Genomic DNA, 13,913 nt, shown 5'->3' on the forward strand with positions numbered 1-13,913 from the left:
TTTTAGGTAATGCAGAAACTTTTTGATTTGGCTGTGTGTGCCGCCAAATCTTCTGATTGTTTGCAGAGTGCCGTAAGCCTAAAAAAGTTGAGAACCACTGCTTTAAACAGTCAAATAAATGGTCGAATAGTTCTACTTGTGAGATGATAGGTGAAATGCTTGAACTGACCAATGGTTCACCACTTCCAGCACATAAAGAAATCAAATTCTAAACAGCAAACATCTTCGTCGACTTCAAAATAAATATACACTACTACTTGCAACAGCTACTTTACATTTGGCAATAACTTTCACTTTTGCAATCTATACAGTATCGGCTGAAACTCGACAACCGTTTTCAATATAGTTTTCATTACTACTTCTAAATTCTAATCCCCATAATACACAACTCTCAACACAACGCTAATAACAACTCTAATAATTAATTGAATCACGCGCCTATTTATAACGGGTTTTCTTGGACCATAAGCTTTTCAGAAACTAAGATAATATTACATCACAAGAATTCACTCTTCTGGTCAACAAGAAGTTTCCAGAATATCACGTATCCTACACAGAAACTTTCTAGAAGCAGATTTGGGTTTGGTTTGGTTTTGAACCTTCATCCTCGGACTGACAAAGCCTTGATTGGTTACTTCTGGTAGTTTCGCATACTAGTAGAGGCTCTTGGCGCAGGGCCGGTTACCGAGATTGGCAGAGTGAAGTTTTCTGATTGTTAAAGTGTTCTTGCTGGGGAATTATTCCATTCACTAGGTGCCGCTGAATGGAGAGCAGTCCTGAAATGCGTTGCTCAAGCGCACACCCCGAGAGTCGAACCAGCGCCGCGTGATCTTGAGCCGGGCGCTTAACCACTGAGCTCATGTGACATTTTACAATAACAGATTGCGTAACTGAAGGCTACTATCGGTCAGTATTCGTCAAAACTCCTCAACAGAATTACGCGATAAAATAGTTCATCCAATCTAGAACAAAATTATAGCCTACCGCGGGACTTCGCATATTGTGACATACGCCCCCCCCCCCCCCCTAGAGTATCGTTGCAAATAACTTAATATAACAACACAATCGATACAAGACAATACCATCACCCCATACGATACATATTTACCAGATTAAATTGTCTTCAAATGACTCATTAGTTCATCGTGGCATGTTCTACCAACGAAAGTATTTTTCAAAACAGTAGGCTACTTGCTACTTCTACTGCGATACTTTTCACCGTTCTTAATATCTTCAGTGCAGTAGCGAGCTAGATGACCTATCTTTCTACCTCGGAAACACTTCCTATCCGGATAGTCCTTGGCCAGATGGCCTTCTCTGTGGCAGCTGAAGCAGGCCTTTTCATCAAACGAGCAGCTCCTGGTTATTAGCCTATAACCAGATTGGACATTATGTCCAATCTTCCCACAACGGTAGCAGTGGTTGTCACCCCAACGTTTGTTCTCTGAATGTCCGTCGTCAGCAACGCATTCTCTTGTATAGTACGATGTTTTCCGCATCGATAGCAAACTCCAGGTGATCGTCGCTTGTATCCTTTTCTCCGTTCTTCACGTTCTTAATGTTTGCCATGATAAAATCTCCGCTATGCAAATCATTTCCAGCGGAACAATTTTGAGCAAGGTGACCATTCTTGCCACAAGATGATGATTATGTGCCTGATCTGATACAGACGTTGGCGATCATGATCTTCCAAACTTCTCTGTCATTTGCCATTCGTATAAAATCGTTCGTTTTAACTGTTGTGTTTGTGACCCATTGATTCAAGCTGTATAAATAAGTTAATCTTTGTCGACCTCTGCTTCTTTTTCTCTGTATCATCCCCAATAGAGCTAACTTTTCCAAATCTCCATGTCTGTGAATATGACCTACAAATTGCATCTGACGCCTTCTAACTGTTGTTATTAATATCCTTTCTGCATTTGCCAATTTCATAACTTCGTCATTACTCTTCTTTTCAGTCCAAGATATCCTCAACATCCTTCTGAGAAACCACATCTCAGCAGCCTCTAGTCTTTTCTTCATATCTTTACTTATTGTCCAGCATTCACATCCGTAGGTTAGAATTGATTTTACATATGCTTTTAACACTTTAATTTTGGTCTTTTTTGTCATGTTGCGATTCCTGAAGACTGTGCTCATTTTACGGAAAGTATCCTTTGCTATGGCGATTCTCGTTTTATTTCAGTGTCACTTTTTCCATCGGCAGTTATAATGTATACAAGATATTTAAATTTATCAACTTGTTTCCATTGAGTATTAGGTTGCAACTTGGATAAGTTTTCTTTTTTGATACCGTCATGCATTCTGTTTTTCTTGAATTTAACTCTAAACCCATTGCTTTACTGTTATTGACAACAGAATTTAATAAGTCCTGTAGATTGTTTGCAGATTCTGCTATCAAGACTGTATCATCACCGTATCTCAAGTTTGTTATATTTTGTCTTCCAACCTTTACTCCATTCATATTTTCGATGTCTCTCAAAATCACCTCACTGTAAACGTTGAAAAGGTCTGGAAATAGGACACATCCTTGTCTGACGCCACGTTGTATCGGTTTGAATTCGCTAAGATCGTTATTTATACGTATTGCAGCCGTTTGTTCCCAATAGAGGTTTCGTATGACTCTGAGGTCTTTACCGTCGATATCTAAAGAATGCAGTATATAGAATAATTTGGCATGTTGAACCTTATCAAAAGCTTTAGAAAAGTCTATGAAACATAGATAAAGATCCTTGTTCTTTTCTATACATCTCTCTGTTAACATTTTTAATGTAACAATTCCATTTCTGGTCCCTTTGTCTGAGACAAATCCAAACTGTGCTGTTGAAATTTCCGGTTTTAGTTTTGGTCTCAATCTCATCATCACGATTCGGAGTAGGATCTTTTTTAGGTGACTCATAAGGCTAATTGTTCTGTGGAGTGAGCATTCTGTTGCTCCAGTTTTCTTTGGTAAAGCTATGAATATGGAACGTACCATATCACTAGGGATGTTTACCGCTTTTGAGCAAGGATATAATCGATCTGATTCTTGGATATATCACCCGGGCTTCTCCAAGTCCATTTTCTTCGTGTGTGGTTTTCCGACCATGTATTAGTGATTAGATGTTCATTGTCTCTGCACCATTCAATGAGTCGTTCTCCTCTGTCGTTCATTTTACCAAGACCGTGTGGACCCACAATGTCTTCAATTCGTTCGTTTCCCACTTTTGCATTAAAATCCCCCCATAATAATTTTGATGTCTTGTGATTTTAATTGTCTGATGGCACGCTCAACGTCCTCATAAAATGTTTCTGTATCATCCCAATCATGACTTGATGTTGGGGCGTATGTTTGAACTATTCCAATGTCAAAAGGTTTAGCTTTTAGTTTAACGACCATTACCCGGTCTGATACAGGCCAAAATCCTTTGAAAGTTGCAGATGTAGCAGAATTAAGTATTATACCAGCACCTCTTTAATGTTGATCACCTCCGGAATATAAGATTTTGCAGCCATCCAGTGTGGTTGTACCTGCACCAGTCCAACGAACTTCTGCTAAGCCAAGAATATTTATACTCATTCGTTTCATTTCCTGCATAACATTAGCAAGTTTCCCTTTTTGATACAAAGTACGCACTTTCCACGTTCCTATACGTTTTGGTTTAACTTTGCTGACAGTCGCATTATGACGATCGGGTGCCACCTCTCGCACATGGCAATCCCTTCCGAGCGAAGTGTTTACCTTGTAAACCCCATTTACGCTGTTCATTTGACTTCTTTTTTTTGTCTGACCATAATTTTCTTTGCAATTAGATAGCACACAGTGGTTTGCAGTTGCCTTCTGTGTGGGCAGTGTCCTTACAGGACGAGGGTCCTAGCCATTGTACCTTGTTCGTTATCTTCTGCCTAGCACCGTGAGAAATAAAACCAGTTCTGAAACCATATCAGCTGCCTTTACTCCTCATCCGTCACCTGCTTGCCATGACTTCCGTGCCCTGATCGGGGGGCAAAGGGTTTCTCATACGTGCCCATGGTACGACCCCAGACTGCGGAAGGGAGGAGCGTCTTACACCATCCTCCATGGGTAGTCCACAGGATAGCGTAGCCTACCCATGCCGCTACCTAATATTGCCACAAGAAAAACCAGTAATTTCAGAATTTCTCTCGGGAACATTTTCAATTAACTTATAAGATCAACTAAAGGTTTTTTAAACATAGCGCTTTCACTGTTTGACTACGATATGGAGTTTCAATGTGTATCCGTGCTAACGGTCCTTGTGCTAAAGTCTTATCAATTGGCTTCACATGGCCGATTTTTCCACTTAAGCGAGTTTTTTTTTACTAAATCTCTCCTCACCATTATGCCGTAGACTCAGTATCAGGTAAAACTTTAACTTCTTTGTCTCCAACTGTTCCGGCCACTACTGGGCAGACAACCTTCAGGTATTATTACTCCATATGCACCTTTTATCACTTTCTCTCCCGTTTTATTTTCCAACGAATTATCATTTCCGATGTCTCCTCCTCACAGTGGTGCCGAAGTTAGTTGAGGATTGGGTGGGATAAATCAACATTTTATCAAATTTTAGACGATTTTGAACATTGGGGGGATGCGTATTTTTATACACAATTTTAATGGTAGGCCTACCGGTATTCAGTAAATTAGCTGCTAACAGCATAATATACAGATAATAGCCTATACTGATAAGAATTTATGGAGATAAAAATGCTACCAGTGCTCTTGTGAATGACTGCTGCAAGATTAAGAAACAAGCAAAGAAAAATGGTACCTCCAACGGGATTCGAACCTATGACCTTCCACTGAATATTTAGTTTTTCAAAAAAACAAAAACAGAAATTATACTTTTCTTGTCCTCTCCTTCACTAGAATCACTACACTTAGTGCACTATAACACAAAGTCACTAGTCAGGAGACTGAAAACAATCGAAGCTACAGAAGAACATCTGCAAATTGATGACAAAAACAATAACTTTCAAACACATCACAAGAGCTTGTTACAACCGAACATATTGCGTCTTACCGTTACGGTAGTGCGCATTGAAAACTCATTAGCCCTGTCATTTATGCTGATGTCATTAAGAATATTTGGTGAATGTTGCAAACAATGCTAGCATTCAAATTTTCCTGTCCCAAAGTCCCCTGTCCTATGTGCATGAACTGTCCATGAACTGATTGTAAAGTATTTTATAATTCAGTTGAGTGTTTGCAGTAGCTGCCATCGAGCCTCCACCCAATCTTTCAGGGACTCTTCTTTGCGGTGGTGCTTGCAAAAGCGTGATAAAATTAGCAGCAAATTTTTCCAAAAGTGAAACTGTATTTTTGTAATTGTTCTTAAACTCCAAATCAAGATATTTCTCTAGAGAGATTTTCAAGGTCTGAAACAGCTCTTCACAAGAGTCAATGTCAAGCTTTTCTCCTTGCAACGTGATACTAATTGCTCCATAAGTGCCAAAGGCTTCAAAATCAGCTTAAGTCCCAAGTATGTTTCTGCAGTTTCTTCATTACTGCAGTGCCGTGGCCAGTGGCCTGGTCCAACTCGTCCTTAATAGCCTACCTTCAATGAAGGACCTTAATTGAAGGTCTTTTTCACCTTTTTTCCCTTTTGAAGGTATTTTCCACCTTCATTTCAAGGTTTCAAGTTAGTAGGTTTTTCGTCCCGGACGCGTTAATGGCGAAAAATAAAATGATTGAATGATTGTCTAGCGTCAAATCGAAGACAGTTTAGAACTGTGATTAAACATCAATAAAAGAAAAACAACAGCAATTCGAGATGCTTGCAAACAACTAAATCGAAGTACAACTTCATAGCAACTATTTTTTTTCTAAATTATTGGGGGGATCAGGGATATCTAGAGAAGGGGATACGAAGGCTTTTATTACGTGTGACAATAGAAGGGCTTCTATTTATCTTAAATAATCTCTGTTTATGGCAAAATGACAATTGGGACATATAGTAATTTAATGAACTTTGTTATGACAACCTGCATTGCACTATTACAACCAGGTAGCCTATGGGTATTCAATGAATGCTCATAATCACTTGTTAATTCAACTACCCGTATACTTGCTTTACACCTAGCCAACTGCAAAGCTTTTGTCAAAAAAACAGCTAAACTGGTAACCTTTCAACTGTCTTTTCAAACAAGTATTCTTTAAATTTGTTCTACATAACACTTGTTAACTGTCTTGTGTAGCTAAGTGTACAAGCTGCACTACAAAACTTTCTGCAATTTTAAAAAGAACCGCCAACATCGTTAGCAACTTGGGGTTGAGAGAAGACGAAGAGAAAAACCCTAGACGTATCATAGAAGCATTGAAAGCCTATGTGAAGGGGTCTATAAACGAAACTGTGGAGCGCAGAAATAAAAAAAAAACGCCTGCAGGGACCGCAAGAGTCTTTCGATGACTATTTAGTATCGTTACGTGACTTAGTGAAAACCTGTAATTACTGCAATGAAGAATGCGCAAACAAAGCCTTGAGGGATCAAATCGTGGAAGGAACTCACGCTGAAGAGACGTCGAAGAGTTATTGAGAGAAAAGCCATTAACATTGGACAGATGCGTAGTAATTTGTCGAGCTCGCGAATCTGCCCGTTGGCAAAGAGCAGATCTTACAGTAGATCGAGTAAACCACGCTTCGGCCCACAAGCGGAACAAAAAAAATTTAACTCAGACGGCTAAAGGGACAACGGCGAGTAAAGAAAGCTTAACTTGTAGCATGTGTGGCCGCCGTGGCATAAAACTTTAAAAGACTGTCCAGCTCGCAATAAAACCTGCTATAAGTGCCGCAAACTTAACCATTTCTCGGCTCAATGTAACAACCACATGGCAAGATCTGGTAATAAATTGCAGTTACTAAGCACTAATTAGGCAGATAAAGCTCTAAAATTGATGACGTTTCAAGAAACGACACGTTCACTACATGGAATCGATAGCGCACCACGAGTAAATTTGGAAGTTAGGTCACCTAATGGATCGGCAAAAATCATTGTGCTGCCGGACTCAGGAGCGGATATCTCGGCCGCCGATGAAACGACCTTACGTTTGCTCGGAGAAGACGTACGGAACATGGGCCGTGCCACAGCGCCAAGAACTATATACACAGTCGATGGATCAACACTGAAGGAGATTGGCCAGCTCAAAGTACAGCTGACGCTGGGTGAGGTAACTACTGAAGACATTTTACACATTTTTCCTTCTACAGTATTCCAGGCGGCATGTTAATCTCGTGGAGAACAGCTAAAACTTTACGAATTCTCCCATCGTTTTATCCGAAGCAGATTAATAATGTATCACGGAAAGCAACGACGAGCGCTACACTGGAAGACTTGGTCGAAGAATTTCCAACCGCCTTTGATGGAAAGATCCGGGTAATGAAAGGAGAAGAATTTCGCATCGACTTAATGGATCAAGCGCAACCATTTTGTGTGAGTACCCCTAGGGTGGTGCCTTATGCTTATAGAGATAAATTAAAAGAAGAGTTAGAGCTTTTGGAATCTCAAGGCATTATAAAGGCCGTGACGGAACCTACAGAATGGTGTGCACCTATCGCGGTCGCACCAAAAAAGAATTCGGATAATATTAGATTGTGCGTTGATTTCTCCAAGCTAAATAAATTTGTGCGACGTGAACGTTATACATCTTCCTCGCCGGCTGAAGCTGTAGCCGACATTGATGCAGAACAAGCACGTTTTTTCACAACATTTGATGCTTTAAAGGGTTACTACCAGTGTCCTTTAGAAAACAATAGCCAACTGATAACGACCTTCATCACTCCATTTGGCCGGTACAAATTTCTACGTGCCCCATTTGGTATTTGCTCAATCTCTGAACATTACAATCGAAGAATGGATGAAGCTTTCTCTGGATTAGACAACTGTCGAAAGGTAGTAGATGACGTTATTATATTTGACTCTAACGTAACCGATCACATCAATAGAGTAAGAAAATTTCTTCAAAGATGTGCAGAACGAGGGATCTCTCTTCATAAAGAAAAGTTTATATTTTGTCAACAACGTATTAAGTTTGCTGGATTCGAATTATCCCAGGAAGGTTATAAAATTGATAGCTCCTTGTGTAATGCACTTAGTGACTTCCCAATACCTGCTAACGTCACTGACTTACGTTCGTTTTTTGGTCTCGCTAACCAGTTGTCTAGCAACAGCAAAACTGTAAGCAAGTACTTATTGCCTTTAAGACCTCTGCTTAGCAGTAAAAACGAATTTATCTGGACTCCGGAATTTACTGAAAGTTTTAAACAAGCGAGAAAAGCGTTGTCTGAAATCCCTCTTATTGCTTTTTACGACGTTAACAAACCAACGCGATTACAGACTGACAGCTCGAACAGTGGTCTAGGCTTTTTACTTCAACAATGCAGTGACAGCACCTGGCGTACGGTTCAAGCCGGATCGCGCTTTTTGACGGATACAGAAACTAGGTATGCCACAGTCGAAAAAGAAATGCTGGGTGTCACCTGGGCGATAAAAAAATGCCACAAATTTCTTGCAGGCCTGCCTCATTTTGACGTCATAACTGATCATAACCCTTTAATTTCGATTTTAAACCACAAGCGTTTAGATAAAATCGAGAATCCACGGTTACAGCGCATGAGGATGAAGGTCATGGAATACAACTTCACTGCTCACTGGCAAAAAAGTGCATCGAATCAAGCCGCTGACGCCCTGTCTCGTAGCCCTGTCTCGTAGCCCCGTGTCGGACCCTACACCAGATGATGAAATAGCAGAAAACGGTATCCAATCTGTGCACAGGTTTGCAGAACTCAACGCTTGCGTAGATTTAAATTTAAGGCTTGTCAATCTCAAGGAAGTCGCATCAAACGACCAATGTTATCGCCAACTAAAGCAGATCATCGTCGATGGATTTCCCAATTATAAATCTCAATTGTCTAATACCGTCCGTTAAAACCCTTTTGGAAGATACGGCATGAATTATCAGTTGACAATGACTTTATTGTGTATGGTGGTCGATTATTCATTCCGAAAAAACTTAGAAGTGAGATACTTGCTAATTTACACGAATCTCACCAAGGCGTTACCCGTACCAGGGAACGCGCTCGTTTGGCCGTTTATTGGCCCGGCATAGACCATGACATTGAAACCGTAATTTTATCGTGTCAAAAATGTCAAGATGACCTCCCCTCGTTGTGCAAAGAGCCAATGGTGTTGAGAAATCAACCCATTCGCCCTTTTCAGGAACTAGCGATTGACTTAGCTGAATTTAATGGACAACACTATCTAATTATGGTAGATTGTTTTACAGACTGGCCGTCAATTTATTTCATGAGGCATAGCACCACGTCTATTGTGATCATCAAAGCTTTACGTGACTATTTTACTCGCACTGCAATACCAGATGTTATTTGGTCTGACAACGGACCCCAATTCAAGTCTGAGAAATTCTCCAAATTTCTTGATGAATGGGGAGTGGGGCATCGTAGGGGAGATGTGTCACCAACGGGTCATTTTTCACATATTTGTTATTTTCTCTCCATACAAAGGTCATGCATCCTCCCTTTTTGGCATAACAGTAGGTTACATGCCCTGGTATATTTAGCCAAAAAAGTTTTTTAATTTTCCAACTACTAACTGCCGAAAAAGAACTTTTAAATGATAATAAAAAGTGCCCCGTTGGTCAAACCCCTATACGACCAACGGGCCACTGCTATTCGACCAACGGGTCACTTCTACTTGGCAAAAAGCTGATGCACTGGTGCTTATTTTGGACTATTTAATACACGAACAACATACAAACAACACAACAACATAAGCAACAAGCACTAGAAACATGCTTTTATTATGAAATTTCATTTCATATTTTCATATTCAATTCAATTTCATAATATGAGATTCAAGGGTTTTTGGTGTTTATTTTACTCTTTTTAAATCTCATATTTTTCTAAAGCTGCAGAAAACTGTAAGATAGGCTATCAGACAGGTGTTTTGTAGATGCCACGGGTGTTGGTGCAGTAGTTTTCTCACTATCCATTGATTCATTCTTTAACATAACGAGCCAACGTTGTTCGTGGTATATCATATTTTTTCACCGAGTTTGGAACAGAAATATTTTGTTTCAAAACATCTTCGACAGCTTTGTTGAGATTTTCAGAAGTAAACAACCCTGTTTTATTGGTAGTTGTTTTAATTTCTGACATCTTTAGTCTGACCACATAAAGGAAGACGTTGTTGAACAATTAGCTAGTGACCCACTGGTCAAACAGATGGGTGGTCCGTTGGTCAGATACATGATAGTTCTTGGATTTTATGACCTAGTTTAATGATGGATAAAATTTAAACATTTAACTCATTGAAATTTCATTAATCAATGAATAAGCAATCAGCAAACAAAAAATAGTCTTGAAAAAATAAACCGATGGGTGAAAAAAATTGCAGAAAAAAAATGTTCAAAATTTACTTTCTACCTTGTAAAACATACTTTCCTTCATAACAATATGAAAAAAAATTACAGGTCCTCGCAAGGAAGATTTCCAAAACCAAAAAGGTTAATCTTGATACCACAATAACATTTTTTGTGCTTCCAACTTTTATTTTAAGAAATAGAAGGGTGGTCCGTTGGTCGTACCCTGTCCGTTGGTGGAACATCTCCCCTACTTCTACTCCAACCTATCCGCAATCTAATGGGAAAGTTGAAGCAACCGTAAAGAGCATGAAAAAGTTAATTCGTCATTCATGGACGCATCGCTACCTCGACGAAGATCAACTAGCAAAAGCTTTGATGCAGTATCGAAATACGCCATGCAGGAAGGACGGATTGTCACCTGCTCAGAAACTGTACGGACGACCGACTCAAGACACCCTTCCAGTACATTATCGGGCCCTCTCTCATAAATGGAAGAGCGAGATGCAACAAGCTGAAACGCGAAAAGAAATGTCCATTGAAGACACCAAAGCCTACTACGACAATCGTGCTCATCGTCTTCCTGAATTCCCGATCGGAACTCACGTCGCAGTACAAAATTCGAACACCAGACTGTGGGACATTTATGGGAAAATAGTCGCTGTGGACGACTACCGGAAATACACTGTTAAAACTGCTAGCGGCCGATTGTTAATTAGAAACCGCAGATTCATTCGACGGAGAATATCTGCGTCTATCCCCTGGCCCATCGAGCCGCCGGACAATGTCAGACCTTCCGCTAGTGTCAACGTGGACTTGCCTGCTCGACCGCGCAGACAGGTTAAGAGACCGAATCGACTTATTGAAGATCCGAGTTGGCCTTAACCTGCCTGGTGGAATGTATTAATTTTGGTGTTGTATTTTGTAGTGTCATTGAACTTAAGGGGGAGGTGTTGTAGTATTTGCAATAATATGCTGGAAGCACTGCTTGTTGCAATCAGCGCGAGGAATGTCCGATTCTCCAGAAGCTACATTCTTGCGCTGACTGCAACGTGTTTATGTTAAGTTTAATCAGTTCGACTTATGCACTGGTAGAGAGCACACGTGTAGTTCTTTTCCCTCAGTTTTCACAAAATAAAAAGTATCAAACAATATCAAACAGACTTCATCAAGTTCATGGCCGCGTTGCGTTATGCTCCTACCCGCGTAACGCGCAACCGCCAAACTCACATCGGCGATGCCTTATTCCTCTGCTCCCATGTCTTCATTCGCGACGACTCAGTTAGATCACCACTGCAACGTCCTTATCAAGGTCCTTTTCGTGTTCAATCACGTTCTGACAAATATTTCACCCTAGACCTCGGTTCGCGTATTTCCAACGTATCCATAGATAGACTTAAACCATTCTACTCTCTTGCATCACTTGACGTCACCCTTTCACCTACAACCACACCTTGTCCATCGTCCGCATCTTCTAATAGTGAAGACAACTGTTCTACCTTTTCTCAATTGCCATTCTCCCTATCAGAATCCATCGTGCGCGAACCTTCGTTCATTCGCTTTCAGCCCAAAGCAACTCATAGTGGACGCATCATCGTCCAACCTTCCAGGTTTACAGACTATCCTCCACTCAACCAATTTTTTTTCTACAGCAATTAACCGTCCTGGGCAAGACGTCAAAACTGCATCCATTCTGCAATTTACCGTCCTGGGCAAGACGTCAAACCTGCATCCATTATACAGCAATTAACCGTCCTGGGCAAGACGCGAAAACTGCATCCATTCTTCCATTCTATAGTCACCAGTTTAACTACAGTCACGTGACGTTGCAACAACTTTTTGTACTCATATTTGTCGCTACTTTTTTTTAAAGTGACCTTTCAGCAGCCGGCATTTGCCGCCATGACACGTCATGCTACGTCATTGCAACAACTTTTTATGCTCGTGTTTGTCGTTTTTTTTTAATGAGTGCTGAGCCTACTCAGTACTCAACTCGTACGCCTGCATGTATCGCTATATTTTTTTTCATTATGTGTCCCATCGTCAGCCGGCGTCTGCCGCCATGGCACTGCCATGCAACATATTGCAACTACGTGTACCCCCGCATGCATCGCTTTTTTTAATGTGTCTGAACTGCTCATGTGTAACTTTCTAGCGGTCGCTACTTTGTCTCAATTTTGTTTCAGACGCGCCCATCAACACGGTTGCTGCGAGACTTGATGCGAGACTTCATGGGACTTCTATATTGCACCACGATGATGTCACGACAAGCTCCCAGATGAGACCACTTCAACATGGCACCACAGCACCCCATGTTCTCCACCACTTGCACTGAGTTGATCAGTCCCTCATCACATACCTTAACCACGAGATGCCTCCACGGAGATGACTTGTATACGGCTATGCACAGCCGGCGACGCAACCAGCATGGTAAACCCCATGTCTGCCGCTAGGCCTACTTCCTGCGACATACCTTCGACGTGCAATTGCTGCATCATTCATCATTCAAGCCTTCTCTGCGTCAGAAGCACACCGCGACGTCAACCAAACCAGTGCCGCTATTTGCGCCACTTTCGACATGCAATGGCTGCATCGTCACACAGCTTGCAATTATACAAGCTGGCCTCTTTCGTGTCATATTAGGCACACATCAACGGACTCACAACTCAACAGCTGTCGTGCTCGTCATCCATCAATGGACTACTAACTGAACTGCTCATCACCTGCTGTCGTGCTCATCATATATCATCGAACTTCCATATCAACTGCTGTCTCGTCCTCACTCATCAAAATACTCAAACTAATAGTATAACTCTAGAACATCTTTGTCTCGCACAACCGCGCGCGCACACCGTTAGGCTACGTACATTTTTCTTACTTTTCTGGTTTGCTTCCATGGGTGTCAGGTCCTACCTCTTCGGAGGCAGGACATGGACAGCCATGAACGCTTACCTGTTTGTATATATGCTTAATTTTTCTCTAAAAACGCTTGTAAATATTTTTCTCTCATGGCTGATTTTACAGTTGCGCCCCAGTATTAAATTTCAGTTCCTAACACTAAATCATAACTTATTGTTTTCGTCATTCACGACATCTCTCCTACGTTTCAATATCGTTTTGACGGGGGCCAACGTATGTACCGACTGCTGTCTTATATTCGTCACTAGCCAATATTCGGCAGTCCAGCGTTCTCATAATTCAACTGTTTCAAGTTTTATTAATTCATTTCCAATGCGCCGGCAGCACCGGCGGATGAATACTTTCGTGTATAAAAGACACTAGCATGGCAATATTCGCCCTTTTCAAATTGACACAACTTGGCGTTCGTGTTCTTGTCTTGGCTATCTGATGACATCGACATAAATGCTGGGTAATCAGAGAAATCCTTTTGAGAAGCAACAGTAGACTAGTGCTTTGTCTATGTACCGTATACAGAATGTTAGCTTAACCACTTCTGTCCATCTTGCGTAATCTGCTTGAGTCCTTTTCTGAATTAATTAATTTCACTTCTCAAATACTTGACCCGCGGTACTGCGTA

Source organism: Aplidium turbinatum, chromosome 4, assembly GCF_918807975.1.
Source record: "Aplidium turbinatum chromosome 4, kaAplTurb1.1, whole genome shotgun sequence".
Taxonomy (NCBI): Eukaryota; Metazoa; Chordata; class Ascidiacea; order Aplousobranchia; family Polyclinidae; genus Aplidium; species Aplidium turbinatum.